General features: G+C 34.4%; 1 long non-coding RNA gene across 2 annotated transcripts in view; it reads left to right on the top strand.

Annotated features, from left to right (window-relative positions):
* The window catches only part of LOC125922935 (uncharacterized), a 72,382-nt gene that overhangs the window by 28,665 nt on the left and 15,989 nt on the right, over window positions 1-27,728 (top strand). The window contains exon 3 of one of the 2 annotated variants that reach the window (XR_007457835.1): window positions 9,521-9,797. The exons of the other annotated variant lie outside the window; for it this stretch is intronic. This is a non-coding gene — a long non-coding RNA (uncharacterized LOC125922935). Of the gene's footprint in view, window positions 1-9,520; window positions 9,798-27,728 lie in introns of those variants that run through there. 2 annotated transcript variants of the gene reach the window in all.

The following is a 27,728-nucleotide window of genomic DNA, read 5'->3' as shown; positions in this document are numbered from 1 at the left end:
GATCTACTGTAGTATTTCTTTCCACCAGAATTCATGCTAGAGTCATAAAGCTTTATGGACCACTCACCTCAATTGATATGTTTACAAGATGAAGCCTCTCTACACCTTCATTAATCTAAAATTCCTTTAGTATAATTCATAAATACCCACTTTCTTTCACTCTGTTCATTGACACTGGTACTCTTGGGTTTGACTTTCATTTCCTAATCTGTTTATCTCTTGAAGTTTTATAACCTGTTACTTTGTCGTGACTAATTATAAACAGCATGATTTTTGAGATTTTGCCTAATTATAATTTTCCTTGAATTGCTTTCTCCTTCTTTCCTACATACTTTCATGATTACTTTGTATTAGAAACTATACTACTATATCCATGTGCTTTATGCTCTGGTTGGTAAATGCACATGTATAATTTTGTGGCAAAAATAAATACTAACGTCCAATCTCACATTGTTCTACTAAAACCAGGATGTTCCACATTAAGTTATTAAATCAATAATAACTGTTAGTGTGAAACAAATGTCAAGGCAGTATTTAAATTTAGTGAAAAAAGACATTAGGGTTATTTCCATCTCGAGTATAATATACATAATTACAAAGTAATATATTGAAACTTAAAATGAGTACATGGGAAGTAAAATAGTATGTGATTTTTTGAACGAAGTTAAAGCTTTACTTTATATATTACTGTTATATTTAATTTAATTGAATATGTATTTATCCCAGTTCAAGGAATAATACTAAGAACTAAAAATAATGAAGCCACAGTTGCTGCCATCACATAGGTTAAGAGAAAAAGATATGTGCTTGAAGAAAGATTTTATGAGGATGATGATTTTAGAGCCTTGAATGATGGTAGGAGATTCTAAGGGGAGAATGAATTCATTTTGAGAGAGAAAATAAATATAAGGCACAGAGAGTATAAAAGACAGAGCATTTGGGGGGAATAGGAAACAGGCAGATTTAGATAGCTCGTAGGATTTGTGAGAAAATAATAAATGATGGAACTAAAAGTGTACGTTAGGGTCAGGTCACAGAAGATCATGAATGTCAGGCAAAGCAATGTGTACTTAATGCTATAGAAAATAGAAAACTTTACTTGTTTTCTTTTTTATTATTAGTTATTAGTTTAATGTGCAGTTGGAATGATGCCAGATATGCTGTAAGTTTTATGTAAGCACATCAGAGCAGGTAGAGACTGAAGAGATGGAATCGATAACTTTAAGTCTTTGTCTGTGAGGAGTACCCGGCTGACTCTGTGCTAAGACATGGAACCCTTGATCTGGAGCTCATGAGTTCGAGTCCCATGTTGGGTGTAGCGATTACTTAATAAAAATAAAACTTAAAAAAAAGAATGTTTCTGCGGGATTGCGGGGGGCAATCAGGGATAGAACTGTGTGCATGGGAGTTTGAAAGGATGTTAGAGACATTGCAGACTCATATCTAGTGCATGGGTCCTATGTGAAAGAATGTTAAAGGTGAAGAAAAGGGAGAGGTTAGTGACACCTCTGGGTTTCAGAGCCTATGTAACTAAGGGAAGATAGTGCTGTTCACAGAAATAAGAGAAGAAATTGGATTGAGGTGAATGGGGAGGACGGCTGAAGAGAAGTAGAAGCGGGGAAAAAGTTGTGAAGAGGCTGTCCTGGCAGAGCTACAGGCACTTTCCTCTTCAACAGATCCTTCCCCACCACCCTGCATTTGTTTTAAGCGTCCAATGTCCTTGCTCCATCCTCTGAGCACTTTGAGGGATGGTGATGCAGCATCTCATTCAAATTTTATTTCTAGTGTTTCGATTCTTGCCTGGCACTTAATCGTTTCCCTTTAACAATTCAATGAACATTTGAGGCACAATCTGCCTCAAATAAAAATAGTGTGCCATATTAAAAATTTTTATATTTAGTTTTCTGGTTGATGGAGAGAAACTTTTATAGTAAATCAAGAATCAGAATTGACTGAGGTTGAACACAGGTCTAAATTTCTTCCCCTAAAATAAATCTTCTTGTTTTTAAAGGCTTGAAATTTAACATTTTGAAATTTGCTCCCATGGGTTACTCCTGGTGAAAAATGTAGGTACGTCATTGAAGAGGCAAACAGACATCCTTGTCTTTATGTGTGAGACCAAGTTTAACAAAGAGAAAGGTATAGAAGGGAGGTAAGAAAAAAAGGTGATAAAAAGAAAAATCTAGGAATATTGCAGATTAATTTACCTACTTCACAGTTTTATATAAAGCTAAATTCCCCAAAACATCTTCCTGAGACCATGCTGTTAATTCAAACTTCCAATAATTTTTTTTTTTAATGCTAAGCAACCTTGGGGCACCTGGGTGGCTCAGTTGGTTAAGCCTCTGACTTCGGCCTAGGTCATGAATCTCGCCATTCCTGAATTGTAGCCCCGGGTCCGAGTCGGGCTCTGTGCTGACAGATCAGAGCCTGGAGCCTGTTTCAGATTCTGCATCTCCCTGTCTCTCTCTCTGCCCCTCCTCCACTCACACTCTGTCTCTCTCAAAAATAAATAAACATTAAAAAATAAATAAATAAAAGCTAAGTAACCTTTCCTGCCCTTAACTTCCTACAGTCCATTCTCAGCAGGGCAACTAGAGCAAACCTGTTAAAATAAGTCATTTTGTGTCTCTACTCCAAACCTGTTAGAGGTTCCCATCTAAAGCAGAATTAAAGTTGGCAACGATTTATAATGCCCTCCTGCTCCTATCCTTAACCTCCCGCTACTTTCTTCCTGGTTTATTCGTCTTCAAACACATTAGCTTCAGCTGGTCCTAAATCATTAGCACATTCCCAAATTTAGGTTCCCTGTACCCCATCCCTAAAACACTCCTCTCCTCCACAGCTTCTTGCCTAATTCCCTCACCTCCTTCAAGTCTATTCAAGCACACCTACCTCACTAGAACTAACTGCAACCCCCTCTCCCACATGTTCCAATCTGTCTGACCCTGTTGTTTCTTCATGGCATTTAGCATCTTCCAGCAGTTTATAAAATTCAATTATTCATTGCTTTATCACTCTCTTTCTCATCCTCCTTCACTAAGGTAGGGATAGTTCTTATTTTCGTTTTATTGTTGTTGATTACTTATATATTCCCAGCACCTAGCACTATCTCAGACACAATATGAATGTGCAATGAATGTTTTGCTGAATAAGTGAATGAATGAAATGCCTTTTACAAAAACTCTATTGATGGCTTACATTTTGCCCAGTAGTGTCCAACTCTTCTTTTTCCCCTTGTTGTTTGGTTTTCGGTCTGAAGATCACAGTAATCTGCCCTTTGGTAAAAATTAATCAATCAACCAATATAGCAAACTTCGTAAAATAAATGTTGATGATTAAATCAGTAGGTGCATCCTTACAGTGGCTTAGGAAATGTGGATTCCTACTTAGTAGCAGAAAGCATGGGATTGAGCCTCACTTGCATCAAAGTACAGCTCAAGACTGATTTTAGTTCTCAGAAATTCGATGACCTGTGACAATGATTCAGGATGCTGCCTCAGACTATCCCTTGTTGGAAACCTGTGTATCAGTGAATACCTCCTAAGATAATGAACAGCAAATTAAAACAAAAAGAAATTGAACTAAATAAAACAAACAAAAGAAACCTGGAGAGAAGACGAAAGAAAGAAAGAAAGAAAGAAAGAAAGAAAGAAAGAAAGAAAGAAAGAAAGAAAGAAGAAAGGAAGAAAGGGAAAGAAGGTTTATAAACATGAGAAAAATGTGAATTAAAAGTAATTTGTAATTATAAAAGTGTCTATAGATTTACATAGAATAGATTATTCTTGTTATTAATATTAGCATGTTTGACCATTTGGCATAATTGAATTCACAATTTTCTCCTTTTCAACACAGTGCTGTGTTAAACAGAAACAGAAACAGTCATCTTTTCTATGAAACTCCAATATTAAATTTTGATTCTGGAGGCTCTTTAATACATTTCTATTTATACAATTAAATTTCCTGCTTTATAAAGATACAATGAAATGATATGTGGTGTAAAACTCTGTAATTGGAAAAATGTTGTATGAAGAGATTATTATTATTATTTTTTTTACATACATTTCTTCTGATCACCTTCATTGTATCAGATTTAGGGTAGAAAAATACTGGGAAAACAGCTTTCAAGTAACCATGCACATCTCCCATTGAAACCTGTTAGGGGTTACACGTGAGCATAAAAGAATAATATTTGGCCCATAATGTGTTCAAGATCTAATTTACTGTACACTGAAAGCAGTACATTAGTAATAATAGTCAAAATTGAATCTCAGAGGGTTGGTAATTTTGCTGAAGCATCCAGAATTTTTCTTATCTGAACTACCCAAACTTTTAAAAGCTCTTCCTTTTTTCTCTCCCCCTCTGCAATCATCCAATTAAAAGAATTTTTCCCCTGCTGTAGAACAGTGGAAATTCAGCTTTATGCTACATTTAACAGCTCAGGGGTTTAAGCTAATAAAAAGTAGCCTTCGAAAACACAAGCACATACACTAGTACATGTTCAGTGGTGACATGTAGTATCTTTCATTATCATTAAGACAAAATAAAATTTTATTTCATGGTTTGCTGCTTTTAAAAAATGCTGGGAAAAAATAATGCTTTCTGTTTTAAGTCTGTCACATAGCTAGATCTCATATGTGGTTTAAAAAAAGGATGCATAACTTTATCCCATTGTTTTGATAATTTAAAACTTTCAGAGATTAAATGTTTATGTTCTCGTTGGGGAGCGGGGGGCTATGAGGAAGAAAGGATGGATATTCATCTTTTTATTTACTGTAATTTGATTTTTTTTAATGTTGCCAGGGCACTGATTCATCCTATGTGTACTAAACTATACAATCAAGGAGTAATAATTAAAATATATGAAAAATAAATGTGATGCATGTGTGGACTTGAATTATTGTGCTTTGATATAGATATGACATACAAATTTTATTCTTCTAATCTACAAAGATTTTCGAAACAGTGAATACCAAAACTAAGAGAAAATGTAACTCTGTACTTGTAAACTGTTCCTGAGCTGGAAAAATATATAAGCTTGCTTAGCCAAATTTGTTGGCCTCTTAAATCTTCTTAGGCTCTGCTCATGACTGTTGCACTCTATCACTGTGTGATCTTAGGTGAATAATCATTTAATTTCTTTGTGGCCTTTTTCCCAGTTTCCCATTTCAAGTGAACTGCTATCTGCTTGTACAATATTTAGGGCCCTAGCTAATGAGGTTTGATTTAACTTCCTTTTTTCATTGTGTTCCAGCAACAGCTCCAAGGTTGCCTTTACCTAAGAGGTAATATGTTTCCTCTGCAGTTATGCACTCAAGTGACTTTCCCAAATTAGGGAAGACCAATGCTCCAAGCCCAAATTTGAAATGAAAGATTTTGTGTGTAAAATTACTACTCTTCAACATGACTAAGAAAAGCTATAGTATCCAGGTAATAGGACTCTTTCTGGAAGGACCGTAGAAATATTCTGAAATAAGGTGGGATGGTAAAAAGAGGAAATACAGTTTGATTTAAAAATGGACTCCTATTTATTCTGAATTTCTTTATCATGCAACCTTAGCCTTTTCCCCCTGAAATACATTCCTTATAGGATTTAGAATAGCTTATAAACAAAACATAGGCCTAAAGTCTGACTTATGTTAAGAAGATAGTTGTTTTTCATTAATTTTTAGGTTATTACAGAAAAGTAAGGAGAGGGTTTGGCGGGAAAGAACAGGGAAGGCAGCTACTGTCCGTTCAGCACCATTTGAGGCAGGTAAAGAAGTTTAAGATTACGTGATTTAATTCCAGTAATAATCTTTGAAGCAGGTAAACATTAGCATCTCCATTACCAGATGAGAAAACAGAGACTTGCAAAGGTTAAGGAATCCACTCAGCACATAACAGGATCATAATTAAAACTTGGGTTTGTTTGACCACAATATTCGACCTAATAAATCACATAATGAACCTGCTTTAAATCTCTGCCTTTAAAGAACTGGGAAATTTTTATGATGAAAATAAATTGTAGTTAGCAGTTCTATAAGGTCACGTGTTTTCTTGACTGCACCAGTCCTACAATCCATAGTATATAATATTTCTCATATTAGAAAGTACAGTGACTTCAAACAATAGAGGTCTTAGGATGATGCTTACATAAACATTCTACCAGATTACCTGCACTAGTACAACCTTTTGAATGAGCCCACAATGATAGTTTCTTTATTTTCAAATATGTCATTGAGAAGCAATAAACCAGCAATGTAATTATCAACCAAGCTTTTTTGTATATTTGCTATCAGGACCCCATCTACAGCATAAGGCTTTTCTTCTATGTATCCTCACTGTATTAATTCTCAAAAAACTCATGTTGGATACTACTCTTAGGACACTATGTGACTGTTTAGCTCTTGAGTACCTATTGCTTAGAAGTTCTGTTAGGCTTTCTCAGAAATTACAACATATTTGTTTGACATTTTATGACTAATTGTGTTTAGATTTTTTTCTTTTAGAATTTATGGAGTTATGTAAGCCCCTCAATTCCATTACATTTACATAGGTATGACACCTTTTAATCATCATGAAATTTACATACTAGAGTGCTTTTAGTGTATTTTTAGAACTTCCGTAAAACCGTACTGTCCATAAATCAAAGATAATTCATTTTGGACTACATCAGTTCATTTTTCTTTTTATGTAAATCATTACTAAAATATTGGCAAAATACAGGGTTTTATAATTGCACTGAATCCATAAAAATCCAGGCACTGTTATAATTTTAATGGAGAAATAGCAAAGTTTTAAAGTCAATCAGATACATTGGGTTTCACGCCCATCATTGCTACTTTCTAGTTTTCTCTCCTTGGGGTGAAGGATTCAATTTCATTTCTCCCTTGTTTCTTCTTTTTGTTTTAGTATTTATTTATATATATATATATATATATATATAACGCTTGCTACAGTGTCCAGCACAGTAATTATTCAATAAATTTTAAGAATTTTAGTAACAGCCAGTGGACACTTCAACCCAAGACAATATTCTTTATGATCCAGATTTTACTTTAGCACTTAATACCACAGAAAATGTTTATTTCATTATTGGATAACTTAAATTGCAAAGATCTTCAGCCTTTCATTGATCCCAAATCTGTCTACGTAGACCTTCTATCCATGTGTGCCATTTGATAGTCTCTAAATAATCGAGATCTGAGAACAGATCAATTACATATAAAGAACCTGTTTCTCTCTTTGACTTATAAAGTAAATATCCTCTAGTTGTGTTTTACATATTTGTTTGTTTGTTTCCTATGTAATACATCAGTTAGGATTCTTTTGGTTCTGGCTTAAGCAAAACTTAACTATTTTTTGAACCAAGTACTGAAGTAAATCTACCAGCTTCAGGTTTAGTATGATTCAGGGGCTTAAATTATGTCATTGGAACATTGTTTTTACATCTCCAAAACTTAATTCATCTACCCCACACTGGCTTCACAGATTTTCCCATTTTAATATTAAGACAGTTATAATCTATGTCTTCATAACTCTGAGTCTAGCAAATACGAGAAAATGTCCTCAGCCTAATTCACATTAATCAGGAAATTAATTGCTGAGGGCAGGGCAAAAAAAAAAAAAGGCCGATTCAACTTAAGTTATGGGGTTATGCAGACATTTACTGGTTTTAAGCCAATCAGAATGGACACTGCCACCAATCAATCAGAACAGACACTGGTCTTAAACAACAATTATGACTACAGAGTCCATCTGTGCTGACCGTAATTCTATTTCAAATATTTCTCCTGACCTATTCCCAGAGCAGACTGTAAATACTGCTTCACTCTAAAAGCAAGGACTGAGAAAGTGCCTGGGTGGCTCAGTCGGTTAAACATCTGACTCTTGGTTTCAGCTCAGGGCATGATCTCATGTTTCATTAGATCGAATCCCACATTGGGCTCTGTGCGGACAGTGCAGAGCCTGCTTAGGATTCTCTCTCTGTCCCTCACCCTCTCGTGCATGCTCTGTCTCTCTCTCTCTCAAAAATAAATAAATAAACTTTGAAAAAAAATAAAAGAACTGAAAGTGGAAGGAGTCTCAATTCCGAGGAGGAAAATAGAATTATGATTACCAGAAGAAAGATGAATGGTTGAATAACAGATAGTAAAACCAACCATGGTCTACTACACACGGTTTTGAGAATTTCTAACAACCTAATTACTTTGCGGAATTAATTTCAGTTAAATAATTGTTCCTTTCTACATGCTTCCTGTAATAAAAAGTTGGCATGAAGTCTGACCAGTATAGTATAGAGCAGGGACATTGCCAGTTTTTGTCTAATATCTATACTTTTATTAATAAAACCCAAGATTTCCCTAACCAATTAAATATTCTACACTTGAAATATTGTCAAACTGGATTACTTAGCATTCTGTACTTGTATAGTTTATTTTTGAAAGTGAAATGCCAAATGTACAACTCTCTGCCTTATAAAATTTAATCTTGCTTGGTTTAGTCTATTCTTCTGGTCATTCAAGATAATACTAAACAGTTCATACAAATTCAAGCACTAAGTCATCACCTAGAAAATTGAAAATATCACATCCAGCCACTGAAAATTAATAAACAACCATCCAATCATTGAAAAATTAATTCTTTAAAAAAGAGACAATACATAGTAAAGGAGACTCTCCCTTTAGACTTATATGGATGTAGTAATTAACACTGTTTGGGTAAATTTGATCAACCAGCTATGAATGCACTTCAGTCCATATTTCTCCACAATATGAAAAAGAATATAATGGGTATTTTTGCTAAATATCTGATATAAATTAAAGTCCATTATTTTTACATAGTCCCTTGAGCTGATACTCACTATAATCAAAAAGCTCATGTTAGCTTCTAGTTGTTTCTCAGTGCTCACACTCTAGGCAATTAATCATCAAATTTAGTATGTTAGTAGGACCAACATCAAACTCATTGGCCTAGATACTGGAGAATCCATTGATCCTGTTATTTTATAAAACCATCCTTCTTTACTTATGCAGAAGTTGAAAACTTGAGATTCCAAAATAACACATCATCAACCCTACATTATCCTGAAACATATTACCTGCATTTCAACTTATCTTCATAAATCTCATTTCCAAGTTCTGACTTCTATAATTAAGCAGAGTACGTGATGAAGTCTTATAGTGCTACTGCTCTCTCACTTAATTTCTTTCACCTGTGCCAGCTGCAGCACAGCAGGGAATCTTTTAAACAGTAATAATGAATTATCTCTCTAAACCCAAGAAAAACATAAAGCAGAAATTTGTCCAATTTTAAAGATCAAGAGAAAGATAAGTTCCACACGGGCCAGTATACCGTGTTATAATATCAAAGCATAAGTTGGGGAATCATTCTTTTCCAAATCCTTAATGTTGCAGCTGAAGAAATAGGCTCAGGGACATTCAGTGACTTGTCCAGTGTGCAACAGCTAGAGGGGATCAGGGCTAGTAAAAGGTCTCAGCATTTCTGTGAATTCAGATCCCTTTCTATCTTTCCACAGTGCTGCTTGATTGAAATGTTATACTTCAATGAATATACAATAAAGAATTCTGAGGAAGTGGACAAGAAGGAGGGGATACTTAACTTTATGTATCTAGCCAACCATGATTTGTTTTATTTCCAATCACTGAGTATTCACTTCTGCTAGTCACTGCCTGAAGCTCTACGGAATACAAAGATGGGTAAGATAGGGACCATACTCAGAAAGAAATCTACATTCAAACTTTTACTGTGGCATAGGATTCACATGGTAATTTTATTTTATTTTAATAAAAGTAGTTTACAGTCTAAGAAAAAAATGCATCTATATCCAAGTATCATATCTCTTTCATTATTTCATATTGATACTTTTAAGTAATATGCTTTTTCAGGAAGTTAAAGGAATGTGTTTCTCTCATTTTCTTCCTTTGGAATTCATATTTCATATCTGTTGTAAATGAAATACCGTAGCTGCTGTATTATCTTATGCTAAACAGTTTATATCAGTTAGTAAATTGTTATTTTCGTTAACAAATGAAATTACTTTCAAAGAATCAATTCAACCTTACAAATCTGTAATAATCCATTGTTTTTAATGTAAAAAAGCAGATCACTTGGCAAGTCCTTACACTGAATTTCACAGTTTAGTGATACTAGAATTTAAACCATGGTCACTATTCAAAAATTAGCCTTCTTATTAATGATTTTTAAAATGAGTCTGTGTCTTTCTTTTAATTTCTTCAGTTTAATAAGAGTTATGAGTCGGCACTTTGAGTATATTAATAGATATGATAGCTAATATTTGTGGCCTACTATCTCTAACCAGCACTGGGAATGAATAATAACTGGCCACCTTTTTAGAGAAAATACATTCCTTATTACCACAACATAATCATATGGTTTGCATAATTAATTTCTAATACCATAAGGAAAACATATCTTTAAGAACAATTGTTTTATTTTTTTTTATCAATTTTTTTTAACGTTTATTTATTTTTGAGACAGAGAGAGAGACAGAGTATGAATGGGGGAGGGTCAGAGAGAGAGGGAGACACAGAATCTGAAACAGGCTCCAGGCTCTGAGCTGTTAGCACAGAGCCCGATGCGGGGCTCGAACCCACTAGCTGCGAGATCATGACCTGAGCCGAAGTTGGATGCTCAACCAACTGAGCCACTCAGGCGCCCCTAAGAACAATTGTTTTAAACAGAAGACTCTATCTCAAACAACACCAGTTACCTTTTTGAACAGATTCCCCATGTCTTTTAACACAAGAATTTAGAACCAACATCAGCACTAGTATTATTGCTTTATTATTCAAATATGATCAAAATGTGTATATACGCATGTGTATGTGTAGTGCTACTTTCAGTGCAAAGTACAATATAAGAGGCATCCTTTGGATGGCAAAATAATGGCAATTCTCAGTTATTTTAATAAAAAACAGGACAGAACTGCCCTTGAAAATCTGAGTTTAATGGCCAGTTTTGTATTACATATACCAAAAAACAAAAAAAATCATTTCTGCAAATTTACATTCTTCTTTTCTATGTACCTAGAGTACTGAAATAGAAAATAGGTTGTTTTCACCTAGTGCATGTACTAACATAAGGTTTCTTTTTGCTGTCCAGCTCCAGATGACAACCAGCTTAGTAAATAAGATGGCAACTTCTCATCTTTTTTTTTTTTCTTTTTCAAGTTTCTATTTAAATTCTGGTTAACGTATTTGATAAAACTGGTTTCAGGTGTAGAATTTAGTGATTCATCACTTACATATAACACCCAGTGCTCATTACAAGTGCCCTCCTGAATGCCCATCACCCATTTAGCCCATCCCCCACTCACCTTCCTCCATCAACCCTTAGTTTGTTCTCTATAATTAAGAGTCCCCTTTTCTTATTCAGAGAATGGATCAAATAGTTTTGTGGTTTATCCACGACTTCTCTCTCTACTTTTGTGTAGTCTGCTATTTGAGTCTGGAGATCATGTCTAACTTCTTACTCATTCTATATCTTTAATGTCTAATACAGTGCCTGGCACATAACAGGTACTCAGTTTTTTCAATATCTGAAAGTTTATTTCAATGAATTAAACAATATAGTTTCCCCAAGGGACTGAGGAAGAATCTGTTCAAGCCATCTATGAACATAGTGATTTGCTTGCATTACATTAATATGGAATAAAGCAATCTAGGTTTGATTCTGAACTGGTAACAAACAAAAGGTTATGGTAGAAAAACAGAGAAGAAAAATTCAGTATTTTCAAAATACAAAAAAAAAATGCATTTCATGGCATATTTACAAATTACATATACCATGGAATTTTCATTCTTTTCTTTCCAGGCAACCTGTTAGATAAAAAAATGTTGATTTATTTACATTAAAAAGAACAGATATATGGCTGGCATAAGCTTTATAAAAAATACAAGAGAAATATAAAAATGTTTGAAGCATAAAAATTCAAATAAGAAATGTTCATTAAACCATCATCAAATAAGAATACTCTATTCTAAAATTAGTTCTAATACATTAAATATATGCTTTCTGTTTTTCTACATAATGTCCATGCACATGGAATAATACAGATGATTAAATGGTAAGTAAAATCAACATTTATTTACTAAGAAGAGGTTTGGTAGTTTCCCTCCTGGGAATATTACCACACACTAGGGGCAGTATCAAACGCTAATCCTTAATTACACTTTCTAAGTAAACCAATGTTTATCATTGTGACTATCAACAGAAGTATGTTAGGACTAGCCAAACCCAAAAGACCGTGAGCTTCAAGAATGGCCAAATAATTTAATGAAAAAATGTTTTCTTTAAAACCCCTAATTCAGTAATCTTCCCCAAAAATCTCAACTCCTCATTCTACCCTAAGATATTGCATCTACAATAAGTACATTCAATATCCATTCTTGAGTCAATAATCTGAAAGAAAAATGGCAGTTTTAAACTATAAATATCACATAGATTGCTTGAGTACCAGAAAGCTGAGTTATATATTTAACATTCAAAAACTTTCCCAATATTTTTCTAGAAACATATTTTTTTATAAAAGAACACTTTCATTTCAAACTATCCTCAATTAAGATATAAATTAATATATTTTGTGTATTTAAAAGTTATTATTGGGGCGCCTGGGTGGCGCAGTCGGTTAAGCGTCCGACTTTAGCCAGGTCACGATCTCGCGGTCCGTGAGTTCGAGCCCCGCGTCAGGCTCTGGACTGATGGCTCGGAGCCTGGAGCCTGTTTCCGATTCTGTGTCTCCCTCTCTCTCTGCCCCTCCCCCGTTCATGCTCTGTCTCTCTCTGTCCCAAAAATAAATAAAAAAAAAAAAAAAAAAAAAAAAAGTTGAAAAAAAAAAAGAAAAAAATAAAAGTTATTATTTCCAGTAGGATTTTCCTATTTCCTAATTGTTGACATACAAAGCAGAGACTAACTAAAAAGTTAGATAAAAATACATGTTAGGAAAAGTAAATCATGAAAGAGCCCAAATGTCCATCAACTGATGAACAGATAAAGAAGATGTGGTGTAATGCACACACACACACACACACACACAATGGAATACTACTCGGTGATGAAAAAGAATGAAATCTTGCCATTTGCAACAATGTGGATGGAACTAGAGGGTATTATGCTAAGCAAAATAAGTCAGAAAAAGACAGATATAATATGATTTCACTCGTGTAAAATTTGAGATACTCAACAGATGACATAGGGGAAGGGAAGGGAAAAATAAGATAAAAACAGAGAGAGAGGCAAATCATGAGAGACTTTTAAATTCAGAGAACAAACTGAGGGTTGCTGGAGGGGAGGGGAGTGGGGAGATGGGTCAAATGGGTGACGGACATTAAGGAGGGCACTTTTGGGATGAGCACTAGGTGTCATATGTAAGAGATGAATCACTGAATTCTACTCCTAAAGCCAAGATGACACCATATATTGACTTGAATTTAAATTAAACAAAAAAAAAAAAAAAGAAAAAAAAAGAACTTCTAGGTTCACAGCACATTTCTCAATGTGATAGCTAAAAGATAATAAATACATTGAATTAGTTTGAAAAAAAACAAAAGTAAATCATTTTTGTGGGTCGTAAAGAGTAGGGATGTTTTTAAGTTTAAGCTCAAATCCCAAAAATGTCATAAATCCGCAAATACAAATATATTATACAAACTATTTTTTGAAATCAGAAAAACCGGTTTTGTAGACAGCATTCTCACACCCAACTCACTTTATTAGCATTAGACTGATATATAAGTTTTCAAGCTAACAAATCATTTCATAAAGCCCCTGCATTTCTCATTTCTCTCTGTTGCCATTGTAAGAGTGTTTTAGAAAAGGCAGAGATAGTTGAGGTGCTACAACCTATCTACAGCATAAAATGGAGACCTGAAATGCAAAGGCTATAAATGCACAGAGCATCACTACAGCATCTTATGCTAAGATTCTACATGAGCACTCCTCTCTCTGCCTTTAGATACAAGGGAAGTAAAAAAAAAAAAAAGTAAAATTTGAAAGGGGCACCTGGGTGGCTCAATTGGTTCAGCGTCCTTGGCTCAGGTCATGATCTCATGGTTCATGGGTTTGACCGCTGCATTGGGCTCTGTGCTGACAGCTGGGAGCTTGGAGCCTGCTTCAGATTCTATGTCTCCCTCTGTCTCTGCCCCTCCCCTGCTCGCTCTCTCTCTCTCTCTCTTTCTCTCCCTCCCTCAAAAAAAAACAAACATTAAAAAAATTTAAAAAGTAGAATTTGAAAGACTCACCTATTTAACATTTATGAACACAAAGAATTTTATAGATAACATAAAAATGAGAACTAGGCATGATTTCTTTCTACAATGTTAACTTTTAAAGTCCAATATGGCTTTTACTTTGTTCTATTTCCAAATTGCATTTCAGATCTTTAAACATTGAGCATCAGAAATTGGGGTTCCCTCAAACTATAAACTCATCTTAAATGGATTAGCTGGATTATGCTTGAAAACTCATTAATCAATGCTTACACTACACTAATACAGTCACATTTATACAATGTGGACTGACTCACATAGAAAAGTTTTCTCAGGAACTTTTATATGGCCCACAAGTTAATATGAATTTTCCATGTCCAGAATCTACTTATAAGCAATCTCCACAACATAGGTATACAATGCATGTGACACATTACATAACCTACATATGATTGTCCTATTATCAGATTTACAAATTTAATAGACAAAGCTTATGAAATCACATAAGCCTATGAAAACTTAAGGGTTGTTATCATTAGTAAAATGCACTCAAATGTATCATTATATCAATTAAAAATAATTGATCAAATTCTGATTATAATCAAAACTGAAGAGAAAATAACTAATTCTTTTCATATAACTGCTTCTTTTGAAAAGTTATCATGGATGGTTCATCATATCCTGTATAGGCTGCATCATATTCCATGAAACTTTAGGTTTATGGATGCTATCATATTTATTCATTTACTCACGATTTGTATATTTATTCAACCAACATGTATAAAAGAGTCTACTATGCACTATTCTTTGTGGTAGTATTGAGAAATAGGTAGACAGATGTAGTGTGTGCATCAAATGGGAAATAACGGTCTTTAGGAGAATATAGTCTATGGACGACAGAAAGAAATAAAAACCTTAAGTTAGAAAATTTGAAAATATATAGGTCATCCAGATATCTATCAGCTACCTTGAGTTGGGAAACTAAAGAAACTTGCTCTGCAGGTCTATGTGAGGATTCAGAGCCATCCAGACATTGTGCTACTGGGCTTTCTCTCTTTACCATCACACAGAAGAGCTTAGACCTCTAGGATGGGAAATAGCACAAGGAACCAGCAATAATGATGATAATAGTTCAAAAACTATGATCATAATAGTACGATAGGTTTATATTGTTCCTGACAATTATCACATATGCAATTATCTTTTTTAAACATAGCATAGGAGTGAAGACATGAGATGATTATAAAATGGGACTAATAATCCATGTATTAGTGATTCCTAAGTATTTTTTCCCAGAAGTAATAATAGGGTGAGATATTTCAAATTTAAAGGTTTTCTAGTCAAATGCAGATCTGCTTTTTGGTAATCCTTCTGGCATACAGGTATATTAGCGTGGCAAAGGCTCTCAGAAGCCTCCCCACAAATAAAATGGTTTATTTTTATTTAGCACAGCATTTTTCTAACTTAAAACTCCTAATATTGCTCTGGGTATTTCAAATAAGAAAAACAAAAGAGCCACTGACCAACCATCCAATATTGCCTCATCTTAAAGAGCATTGTTACTAATGTCTCTTTAATAAAAGACAGTTTACTAAAATCATTTGCAATCATACACTGCTTAATTTTGTTTTTGCTCTCTAAGACCCATATAATATTTTTCTATGCAAAACAAATGATCTTAAATTTTTAAAAAAATGTTTTTTTTAATTTAAAGTATGCATAAATCACACCTGGCTAAATGGTATTCTTGTCTGTGTTGCTTGATATTTAGCACTATAATCAAACCATATTGCAGTGTTCACAGTTTCTGATGAGCCCTAAATGAGGCTCCATCAATCTGGCAGACTATTTCAAGAGTAGAACTAAAGATGAAAAATTTCACCTTGCTTCTAAAATAAAACTGTATCCCATCAAATATGTCCAAACTAAATCATTTAAGTGAGAATAATTGAATCTGGGCACTTCTTAAGGATTATCCCTGAGCCATCACCTGCCCCAGCTCGCAGTAATCCTTAGTAAATGATATGTGCCCTAAGAATATTACCAGGACATAAAGGAAACTGAAAACACAACAGGCAAATGGACTTTTTAAAAAGACAACTATAGAAATAATACTAATGCCTATTTTCAAGAAATGTATGGAAACTAACTCCTTGCACACCTATCCAGTCACATTATTTAAATCATCTCTTCAATTTTATCTTTGAAACAATATTTTTAAAGTACTTGGGGCATCTGGATGGCTCAGTCAGTTAAGTGTCTGACTGCAGCTCAGGTCATGATCTCGCGTTTCATGAGTTTGAGCCCCACATCAGGCTCTGTGCTGACAGCTCGGAGCCTGGAGCCTGCTTCAGATTCTGTGTCTCCCTCTCTTTCTACCCCTTCCCCATTCCTGCTCTCTCTCTCACTCTCTCAAAAATAAATAAACAAAAAAAATTTTAAAGTACTTATTAAAAGATATTGCTTATGATCCTATACATGGTAATACATCACACCAAAAATTTTATTTCACAATACATTTCAACAACACATCAATTCCATCACTCCAACTTATTATTTGAGAGGCAGGGTTGTTCCCCAATAAAACATCTAAAAATAATGTTATTTGCATAATAACTAGAACAAAAATTTAGCAGATATTTCAGACTGCCTAAGCACTGCAAATGTATATTCCTATAATCTTATCTCATTCTCTATGAGGACAGAATGAGAAATATAGAAAGGGTTCTGGTTAAAGATGGTAACACAAGAGACTCCTGAACTTATCTCCTCTCACAGATACACCAAATCCACAGCTACCTACAGAACAATTCCCTCTGAAAGAAATCCAGAAATTAGCTGTGTGACTCCTACACATCAAGTGAAAGAAAGAAAACACAAACACACACACACACACACACACACACACACACACACACACTGAAAGGGGGAGAGGCTGAGGTAGCTTCTCACCATAAACCTTGACCTGGAGCAGGGTGACATATCATCAAGAGGGAACCCATAAATCCCAGCTTCTCCTTCAGGAGTGAAGGGTTTGTCCCATCTTTTAAGTCTTCCACCTGAGGCATGGCCCAGCAGGTCTTGTGTCTTTGAGACCCACAATACTAAACAAAAACAAGTTCTTAATGAACTTATGGGACTCCCTGTGGCTGTCACCCTCAGGCTCAGCAAAGATGCAGCAGACTAAACTACCCAGTTTTCAACTGAAAGAAGCAACTTAAGGAAGGGGGCACAGGGTCAAGCTTCTAATTTAACATACATCTAGGGGCTGACTGCAATCCTTTTCAGAGAGCTGAAGGGAAGCTGGTGCAATCTTCATGTTCTCTCTGTGGGTATATATACACGTGAAGGAAAGGAAACCAGTGCCTCAAAAAAGATATATGCACCCCAAGTTAGTTGCAACATTACTTACAGTAGTTGAGACATGGAAACAACTAAGTGTTCATTGACAAATGAACACATAAAATGTCACACACATACACACACACACACACACACACACACACAGGAATATTTTTCAGCCATAAAAAATAAGGAAAGCATGCCATTTGTGATAACATGGATAGAACTTTAGAGTGTTATGCTAAGTGAAATAAGCCAGAAACAAAAAGACAAATACTGCATGACTTCACTTCAAAAAAAAAGTTTATTCATTTTTGAGAGAGAGAGAGAGGAAGTGGCAAAGAGAGAAGGAGAGCGAGATTCCCAAGCAAACTCCACAATGTCAGCACAGAGCCCGATGTGGGGCTTGATCTCACAAAGCTGTGAGATCATGACCTGAGCCAAAATCAAGAGTCAGATGCTTAACCGACTGAGCCACCCAGATGCCCCTGTATGATCTCACTTTTATGTGAGAACAGATTGGTTGTCACCAAAGGCAGGGGGTATATAATTTTATTTTTATATTTAAGCTACATTACCCATTGGAATTCTATTGGATTCCTCCATTGTATTGTGAGATTCAGAAGCTAGGGCTGAAAGTCAGGTGCATGCTTGACTCTCTACAAGGGGGAATTTTAGTACTGACCCAAGCAGAACAGATCAACACCAAGAAACACTGCATAATGTTTACTTAATTTTTCCTTCATATTGAACTCATATACAACTAAAGCTTCTTTTTACATATCATGACTAAGGTATTTAAGTTAATAATTAATTGGTTGGTTTGACAAATAAATATTGAAGGTCTCTGTGAGTTAGACCCTGTGAATACAATTATGAATAATAAGAGTAACATTGTCCTTCGTGCTTACCAGCTAGTGTATGAGGGACTTCTAACAGGAGATAACCATTCTAGCACAAAGGAGCTTTGAAAGTCTCCAATGTCAACTGTATGGCTATACAGCACTAATTGTCTGTACACTGAAAAGGACGCCTTGGTACCTTGAAGACCAAGTGGCTATTAAGCTGTGCCATACAGGTAGAGAAATCTGATCAAGCTATAAGGTAGGTGTAAGGACACATTTTTAAAATTCTTTTTAAGTTGTTTTGTTTTGTTTTGAGAAACAGAGTGAGTGCACATGGAGGAGGGACAGAGAGAGGCGGGGGAGGGACAGAATCCCAGGCAGGCTCTGCACTGTCAGCTCTGAGCCTGACACAGGGCTCCAACTCCCAAACCATGAGATTATGACCTGAGCCAAAATTAAGAGTTGGAAGCCTAACTGACTGAGCCACCCAGGCTCCCCAACAGTTAGTTTTAACCAAATGATCCAGTTTAGTTTCCAGAGTAATATTAATAGGGCAAATATATTAGGCTTTCCAGAAAGAGTCATAGTGTGGGCTGGTAAACTCTTTGGATTTATCTGTGTATGTACTAGAAAGAATAGTAAGAAAGGCTAGGATTTCCCTTACAATCAAGGCTCACTGATGATGGTTACATTTCCCTACATTACAATGATGTGGTCAATTTTAATATGCAAACATAACTATCTAGGATTTCTTCCACTATTTATAATGGCAGAAAATAAAAGGGAGAACAAATTGTACTTTGTTTGCCCTTCCATTTAGTCTGTAGGATATTACAGATCAAATAAAACAACAGGGTGTTATAAACCAAATAATATCAGTATTAAATATTAGGGCTAATATTAGCCTTTTATAGTGTGCCAGGTGTGATGCTATTTACCTTACTACGTTGTTTCCTTCAATTATTAATACTATGAAAAGGTATTGTTATGGATATCATTTTACTTGCATCAAGTAACCACAGCATGGATCACAAAAGTAATTAATCACTGTCTTCCCTGAATGAGTCAAGGTATCAATACCCTTACATTTTCTACTTAAAGATATATATTTATATGTAAATATATAACATATATAAAATTAATAAATATATAATAATATAAAGATATCATTAACAATTTTGAAAATAAAATCATCACAACACATTTTATATCTTTCCTCCCAGTCCTTATCCATTTTCATTTACATTAAACACACTGCAAGTGGAACAAACACACATGCAATTCTGTATCCTTTTAATAATCTGATGTCAAAATAAGATAAAGCCCTAGAAAGCTAGAGAATCATTATACTAATTAAGGGTAATTAATTTAATATAATGCAATTTCCCCCAGAGCTTGGTGAAGAGCAAAGCATCAAATAACATTTAGTGTACCAACAGAATTTGGATAGCCCGATAGGCTTATAATAATGGGATTTTGCCTGAAGGGAGTTCAGCTTCATTTGACCTCTTACTGGATTTTTTTTTTTATAATCCTCTATGACATTTAATACATGTTATCTTTTTCTGTTATTATTTGTATGCACGTCACCTTTCTAACTAGATTATAACTTTGAGTTTAGGGAGTATTCCTTTATCACTGTATCTTTTACAAATTAAGAATTCAATAAATATTTGCTAAAAGAATGAATACATGAATATTAAAAGTAGGAAACAGGTGCAATTCAGTATAAGGAATTTTGTTGATGTACTTTGATTAAATAAAATACCCGGGAAATATTAAACAAGCCACATCCTACAAAAGTAAAAACATCCTTGAAATTCTTATTAATAAAGATTATCAAAGTTTGAAGCAGTGTCCATGTATTCCTCTTTTCCCCTATCCCTAAGCCATATACTGTCAACAAGTAATGGGCACCAATCTTACTCTAAATTAATGATGAGACTAAATTTACTGAAATAAATTAAATGTGCTACTAGGCTATATTTAAATTTTTAAAAAAATACCTGGGTTTATGGACTGTTCTAACCTACCACCAGCATCCCTTGGAAAAGATGTGTGATGTAGACATTAGGAGTAAATAACCTAATACTGAGTTAATAAATATTTTAATGGAAAATTCATGTCTTGCAGAAAAGGTAGGAAGGAATTTTCTTTGTTTGAGTGATATACTACTAGTTAAAATCAACTTGTGCCAGTAGGTAATCTAGGGGCTTCTTGGGAGAATTCTTCTCTGTGGAAGAATCTAACCCAGTTACGTCAATCAGGACTGCCATGCTGACTCTATCTTTCTCCTTTGACTTCTGAATGTTAAGTCTTTATTTTCAATCAAACAAATAAAGTATTTGGACCCAAACTATCGAACTGCTTAGAAATATCTGGGGAACACAAAGCACCAAATGGTTTGCTTTCTGGTTACCAAGTCTATGAAATTCATCTGAAAAGTAGTAAATACATTGAACAAAATATTAAATGTGTAAGGGGAGTGAAATATAAAAAGCCTTTCCGATCTCGAAATCTTCAGTCATTCTTCAAATTACGAGGTGTCTGAGGATGCCTGATCCTTGTCCCCAAAGGTATGGTGTAAAACTATCAACATGGACTTAGAGTCACTGTGCAGGACTAAGTGGTTTTTAGAGTGACAGGGCACACTAGTGGATTTCTGGGTGAAATTCTGAAACGACTGGAAGGGAGCCTGGTTGTGCTGACAGTCGAAGAATAAACTGTGTATCTGCGCTGATGCAGAGCTGAAGAACTTCATCTTCTTTGTTCTGCAGAAGAATGTGTGTGCAGACAGAATGTTGAAGATTTTCTTTTTGATAAAAGATGCTTTGCTAGCCCTCATTCCTTCATCAATTCAACACACTGCAAAGTTACTTCACTGCTGCATATTGTTCCCCACATATAATAAAGGAAATAGAAAATCCTGACAATTTCTTATTTTTAGAGGAAAATATAATGATGAATATTTTTCCTCTAGGCTAAATGTATTCCTTTCAAATAGAAAAGCATCACCTTGGAGCAGAATGAACCTTTGAAAACTACATATTCAAGTCCCTACCTCAGATACAGTGTACTAACCTGAGACTGTGTAATGCTATTGAACAAGGAATAAGAAGACAAAATTGTTTCTCATTTCCTTGTCATTTAAGCTTCCTGTTAATACTTTACACATAGATTGAGCTGCCGGAATTTAGTATGGAGGTCTTTCTGTGGAGAAATATATGTATTTTTAATTTCTTTTCCTTCTTTCTTATAAGTGTGAACACCCAAGATATTTCAAATACAAAACAAATTCACTGTTGATGGATGTTGAAATAACATGCTCTCTTTTATCTGGAAAAATGCAATAAAAATAGCACTGAATAAAGTTCAAAAACATGTTTTTAAGGGATTAATTCAACAATGTCCACATTTTTTAATGTTTATTTTTGAGAGAGAGAGAGAAAGAGGGAACACAAATAGGGGAGGGGCAGAGAGAGAGGGGGACAGAGGGTCCGAAGCAGGCTCTGTGCTGACAGCAGAGAGCCCGATGAGGGGTTCAAACTCAAAAACCTGGAGATCACGACCTGAGCCAAAGTTGAACACTTAACCAATTGAACCACCCAGGTACCCCAATAATGTCCACTTTTACCTTCATAATTAAAAACTTACGAGCATTTCTTAGGGTAGTGCACCAACATTGTTATTATAAATTCCTTCCTCCCACCTGAAAAAATAATAATGACTAAGTTAGAATCTCTGGTGACAAAGATCCTGGAATATGTGTTTTACCAGATTTTCCTAGGGTAGATAGGATACTCATTGATATGGTTGGTCTCGAAAAGAAAAGAAAAGAAAAGAAAAGAAAAGAAAAGAAAAGAAAAGAGAAAAGGAAAGGAAAGGAAAGAGGAAGAAAGAAAGAAAGAAAGAAAGAGAAAGAAAGAGAAAGAAAGAGGGAGAATGAGGGGGAGGGAGGGAGGGAGGAAGGAAGACAATTTAAAAATACTGGTTTTGATAGTCTGTAAAGTGTCCAAAACAGATAATCCATATCCTGCCAAACCATGTCATTTTAACATGAGGTGATAAGTCCTAAACATTCCAAAGGAATCCTTCTGGAGGTTGAGGCTTAAATTACTTGAAAACAATAAGCTAAAATTGTTAGAATTTTAGTTTTATAATATTGCATGCTAAAAATGCATGACAGTTACAGTAAAAAAGGGTATACTGGTTAGGACAACACTATGTATCTATGAGTGCAATTTCAGTGTACCACATGGTCCCCTGCCCTAGGTATTATTCTTTGTTATTTCAAAGGCCTTAAAGGCAGGAACTTTCCCTAGAGGACCAGAAGAGTTGGAAAGCAATTTTTAAAATTGGTATTGGTATACGGCATTTATCATAACACCCTGTGATGTAAGTCCTCAGTAAATGGTTAATGATTACTGTTATAAAATGTCATTTTCATTTACTCTAGATAAATATGGTCTTTGTGTTTAGCATTATTTAAATTTCTATCCTAAAATTATCTGATTTGGGGTAAATGATTTAATTTCTCTGGATCTCAATTTCCTCATCTATACAATAAATATGTTTTACTAAATCAGTGTTTTCCAAAATTCAGACCACCTACATATATTGTGTCATATCTGTATGCCACTTACGTTATTTACTATTAACATTTTTCTTCACAATAACATTTCAAAGTTCTAGCTATGTTTTTCTAAAATGCAGTAAAATTAACATATAGTTATTAAAGTTTTTCAAATCCTTATTCGTGCACTACCAAATATCATATTGTATTCAATCTGAGCATTATGACCTTGTATATGAAAAATTTAGAATGAATATTTTGTTTCATGAATTGTCCTTTTCTTAGAATACTTAGTTTCTTGATACATGTAAGATTTACCATTATTTTGAACAAAAATTTACATCCAACGAAGTTCAATTATTACCTAATTGAAATGTTACTGATTTTATTGACACACATTTGAATTCTGCTGAAAATCAAATATTTTAAAAATAATTTGAATGTCCATAAACATCAATTAAAAACGAAAAAACAAACTCAAGCCCCCACCAGAAAGTTTTTGAATAAAGAAAGTAAAAATGTTTGAAATATATAAATTAATTTTTTTTATTTTTTTACTTTATTTTATACTTTTACTGTATGAAACCAGGACAACTTTTGTAGGTTTTGTTGCAGTGTTTCTCTAAGCCATCAGACTATGAAACCTTAAACTTACTTCCTTACAAAGTTTAATTAAAAAAAAAAAAACTTCCACATTTTCCAGTATGCAAAGTGCAGCATAAATCATCAAAATCTCTAAATGTTGGCTTCTTATATCAGTTCTCCAGGCTATACAGCTTGCTCCTTTGATTCATTGGGGGGTCACACTCTACATTCACATAAAAACCAAAAAGCCCAGGGGTACAGTTGACAGAAATTAAATACTAGAACATGGTTTTGAAACTTCTAAAAACCAACTTAAAATGAATTTTAATGAGTAAGAGCAATATATTTAATAGAATCATAAGATCTTATCCTATTAGAAAACAGCTAGGTCAAGCCTCTTATTTTACACATTAAAAAAAAAAAAAAAAAAAACGAACAAAAAAAACACCCTGAGGTCTGAAGGTTAAGTAACAAGTTAATCATTAAGACATGATGAGAAATTGAACGTCAAAACTCCAGGGCATAAAGTTTTTATTTCTATTTATTTACCACTGTCTGTTCACCTAATGCTGCAGGAAAGTTTAAAGGAGAGAGAGGGGGTGGGGGAAAGAGAGGGGGTGGGGGAGAGAGAGGGGTGGGGGAGAGAGAGAAGTAGTGGGGTGGTGGGGGAGAAAATCCATATCTACTTCTTACTGGGAAAAAATTGTTTAAATTTTTTTTTTTATTTAGTACTTTTAAATAGGACAAAAGGTCCTAGAATTATTAGAGGTTGATGTTATCACAAGTTTGTCCTCTCATTTTATATTATTTACAGTCACAATTTAAAGTGATAAACTAAGCACAGTTACACACATACACCTTTTGCCACATATATTTAGGCACCCTATTTTAAGCTGTAAAATCCACAGATTACCTTCTGCTGCTCCACGGTGATGCTATTTTTTTTTCCTTTTCATAACATATAATATATACAACAGTTTCCAAGCCTTAAGACTTCAATTATTTCCCTATTAAAGATGAAATATAATTTTAAAAGTGAATGCTCTCTGTTAATGCTTTTTAAAACCATCTGTTAACTGTTTCTTCTTTATTAAAAATAATAAACTACAATATATATCTAATTCATATTATAATGTTTAATTTTCCTCTGTAGGAGTAATTTATTGGATGCACTAAAGGAGGAAATTATGAAATACTTTCATAGCATTCATTTATTCACTACATTCTTACAAAGCACCAACATACCATAAGCCGAAGCTATTCTACATGCAGAGTGAGTGTGATACAAGGTTTCTGCTCTCAAGGAGTTTGGGCACAAGTCAAATGGAAGATAATCAACTCGGTATCGTATATATATATACTTAATAGTAAACAATATCATACACATACCTATATAATACACACACACTTCAGATGATAGTTGAAATCAGAGTGGCCTGGAAGGCCTCTTAGGACAGGAGACACTTAATGAGAAACAATGATGTTTTGAGTATCTAGGGGAATAGGATTAGAGGGAGAGAAAAATGGACATTTAAAGGTGGGCAGGAGCTTATAATATACAAGAAAAGAAAAGCTAACCAGTATGACTGGAGTGTGGTTGATATGGGCAGTGACAAAAGAGGAAGTCACAAACTGTCAGAGAGAACATCAAGCCTTTAAATCGGGGTATCTCAGTTTTCATGCATTCATTCCTCCCTCTATTCATTTACAAGTAAATATTTTAGGCCCGTCATGTTTTGTACACTAAGCACACAAAGATGGGCTGGGTCTCTGCCTTTTCATACTGAAGGCATACATGAGTCACTCAAACTACCAGTTGGGCATTTCTAACAGAGAACTTTAGTTTTTGCATCTGTTTATTTTTTTATTGTTTACTTATTTATTTTGAGAGATAGACAGACAGATAGAAAGACAGACAGACAGGGGCGGGGGAGGGGCAGACAAAGAAAGAGAATTCCAAGCAGGCTCCATGCTGTCAGCTCAGGGGCTCAATCCCACAAAGCGTGAAATCATGGCTGAGCCAAAACCAAGTGTCAGACGCTTAACTGACTAAGCCACCTAGATGCCCCTATTGAGCACCCGTTTAAGCCAAAATCTCATGATATTTTTTTCACCTAAACTATGTATGTATTAGATACAGCCTTGTGTATAATGGCTGCCAAGAGGTTGTCTTGAGTACCAATATGTTTCATCATGATTACACTCAATGATCAAATTTGTCTTGATTTAATCATTTGTGACCTTGCTATAAATTCGACATAAGGATTGCTCTGCTAACGACAGTGTCACCAGTAAACTGTAATTACTGTAAGTACGATGTAATCTAATGTTTTTAATATGTCAGATGAAAAACTCTCCCCTGCACACACATAAACACACACATACACACATATACACAGGAAGAGAGAGAGAACAAAACCCACACATATTGCTCTTGTACTTATATACAATTTAAAAATAATTTCATTTTCTTCAGAAGCCACAGAAAACTGTGCATACCCATCATCCTAACATTTAGTTTGGATGTCATATAGAGTCCCAGAGAAAAGTAAAATACTTTGGAATCCATGATTTACATTTCCATATTTGAAAAAGACATTTTTGACATATCTTTTAAGAATATAAAAAGAAAGATATTCTAGCAACATTACTCTTCACAAATGCTAAGATGTACCTGACAATCTATTTTTGACATATTCTTTAGAAGTTAGTTCATAAAATTAATAGAATGCTTCACCAGTCTTCACTGTAAAATACTTTTCTAAAATACATTACACACACACACACACACACACACACACTACATAAAATGTAGCTTTTCTCTGCTTTTTCACCTACTTGTCAAACATAATTTATCAAAAGATAAAATACAAACTACTGCAAAGATGACACATTTTAGAAACTAGTCACAAATTATATCAACAAAGTGATTGCCCTTGATGTTTTAGAGGAGAAAGAATAGCCTAGTTGTTTCTATTTTAGTCTTCTATTCATCTATTTTACTGGAATTTTAAACTGGCAGAAGAATGAAATCCTTAGAGAATAAGTGTTTTGTAATAAATAAATTTATAATTGTAGGAGCAAAATAACCAAATTCTTTAATGACTGCAGCTGGCAGGAAACCAGTTCCTAACTGGCTTAATAATCCGTAGGTTTGTTGTGGCATTGGTGTGTAAGGGTGGACAGGAGCATTTTTTTTTCAAATAATTTGCCTTATAAAAGTTCCATATACCTAAACCCCATGATTCAAAATTAACACTGTTTTACAATAGCTCTACTGAAAGAATTTATGGAGCTCTCAAATTATAAATTGTCTTAATGTATTAAAAATTTATGCAGTAATATAAATACACTGGTCTAGGAAACAGTTGTATTCTGTGCATTAAAAATAACAAAAACAAACAAACAAATAAAAACAACTCTCAGTATCACCTACCCATCATCTATATCAGAATCGTCTGGTACAAACCCCAGGCTTCTAAACCAACTGCAGGAATGGGGCTCAGAACCCTGATGTGCAGTGAATTTTGAGAATCACTTTGAGTTGCAATTTCCTTATCTGTTAAATCATTCTCATGATTAACATTTTATGGCCTGTATATTTTGTATGATACTCTAAACACTTTTCCGGACTTCCTGCACATATCTAGCAAAAAATGTAATTGATTTTGTACAAATGGAACTTCAACAAGCAGGACAATGAAAACTCAAGTAGGATAGAAACCCAAGATTCTAGATGATGGAAAATTTGGAAATTCTATTGAATGGTAGAGCATTAAGAACTTCATTTAGCCTTTTACCAAGATATTAACTATTGTTCTTCTCTAAAGGTGTGAAATTCAAAAACTAATTCAATTAAAATTATCCTCTCCACATTCAGGAGTTCCAGAATCACTTGTTCAAATGTATGTCCATGATTCTCATTTCTGACCAACAGGAATTAGCATCAGACCTATTTTTATTATTTTTCAATGTGCGGGACTCCACAACCTTCACTGCTGATAATTATAATACTGTCTGTGGACGTGGCAACAAAATACACTGTTCTTGCTGACATATGATATGTTTCACTTGAGCTTTCTTCTCTGACTCTTGTGAAGAAAGCATTTAATTAATTGCAGACAAGGATAATCAACAGCATTTTTCATCAGT

Source organism: Panthera uncia, chromosome B1 (assembly GCF_023721935.1).
Source record: "Panthera uncia isolate 11264 chromosome B1, Puncia_PCG_1.0, whole genome shotgun sequence".
NCBI classification, from domain to species: domain Eukaryota; kingdom Metazoa; phylum Chordata; class Mammalia; order Carnivora; family Felidae; genus Panthera; species Panthera uncia.
The sequence above is the reverse complement of the archived record's forward strand: the minus strand, read 5'-3'. Positions and strand labels throughout refer to the sequence as shown.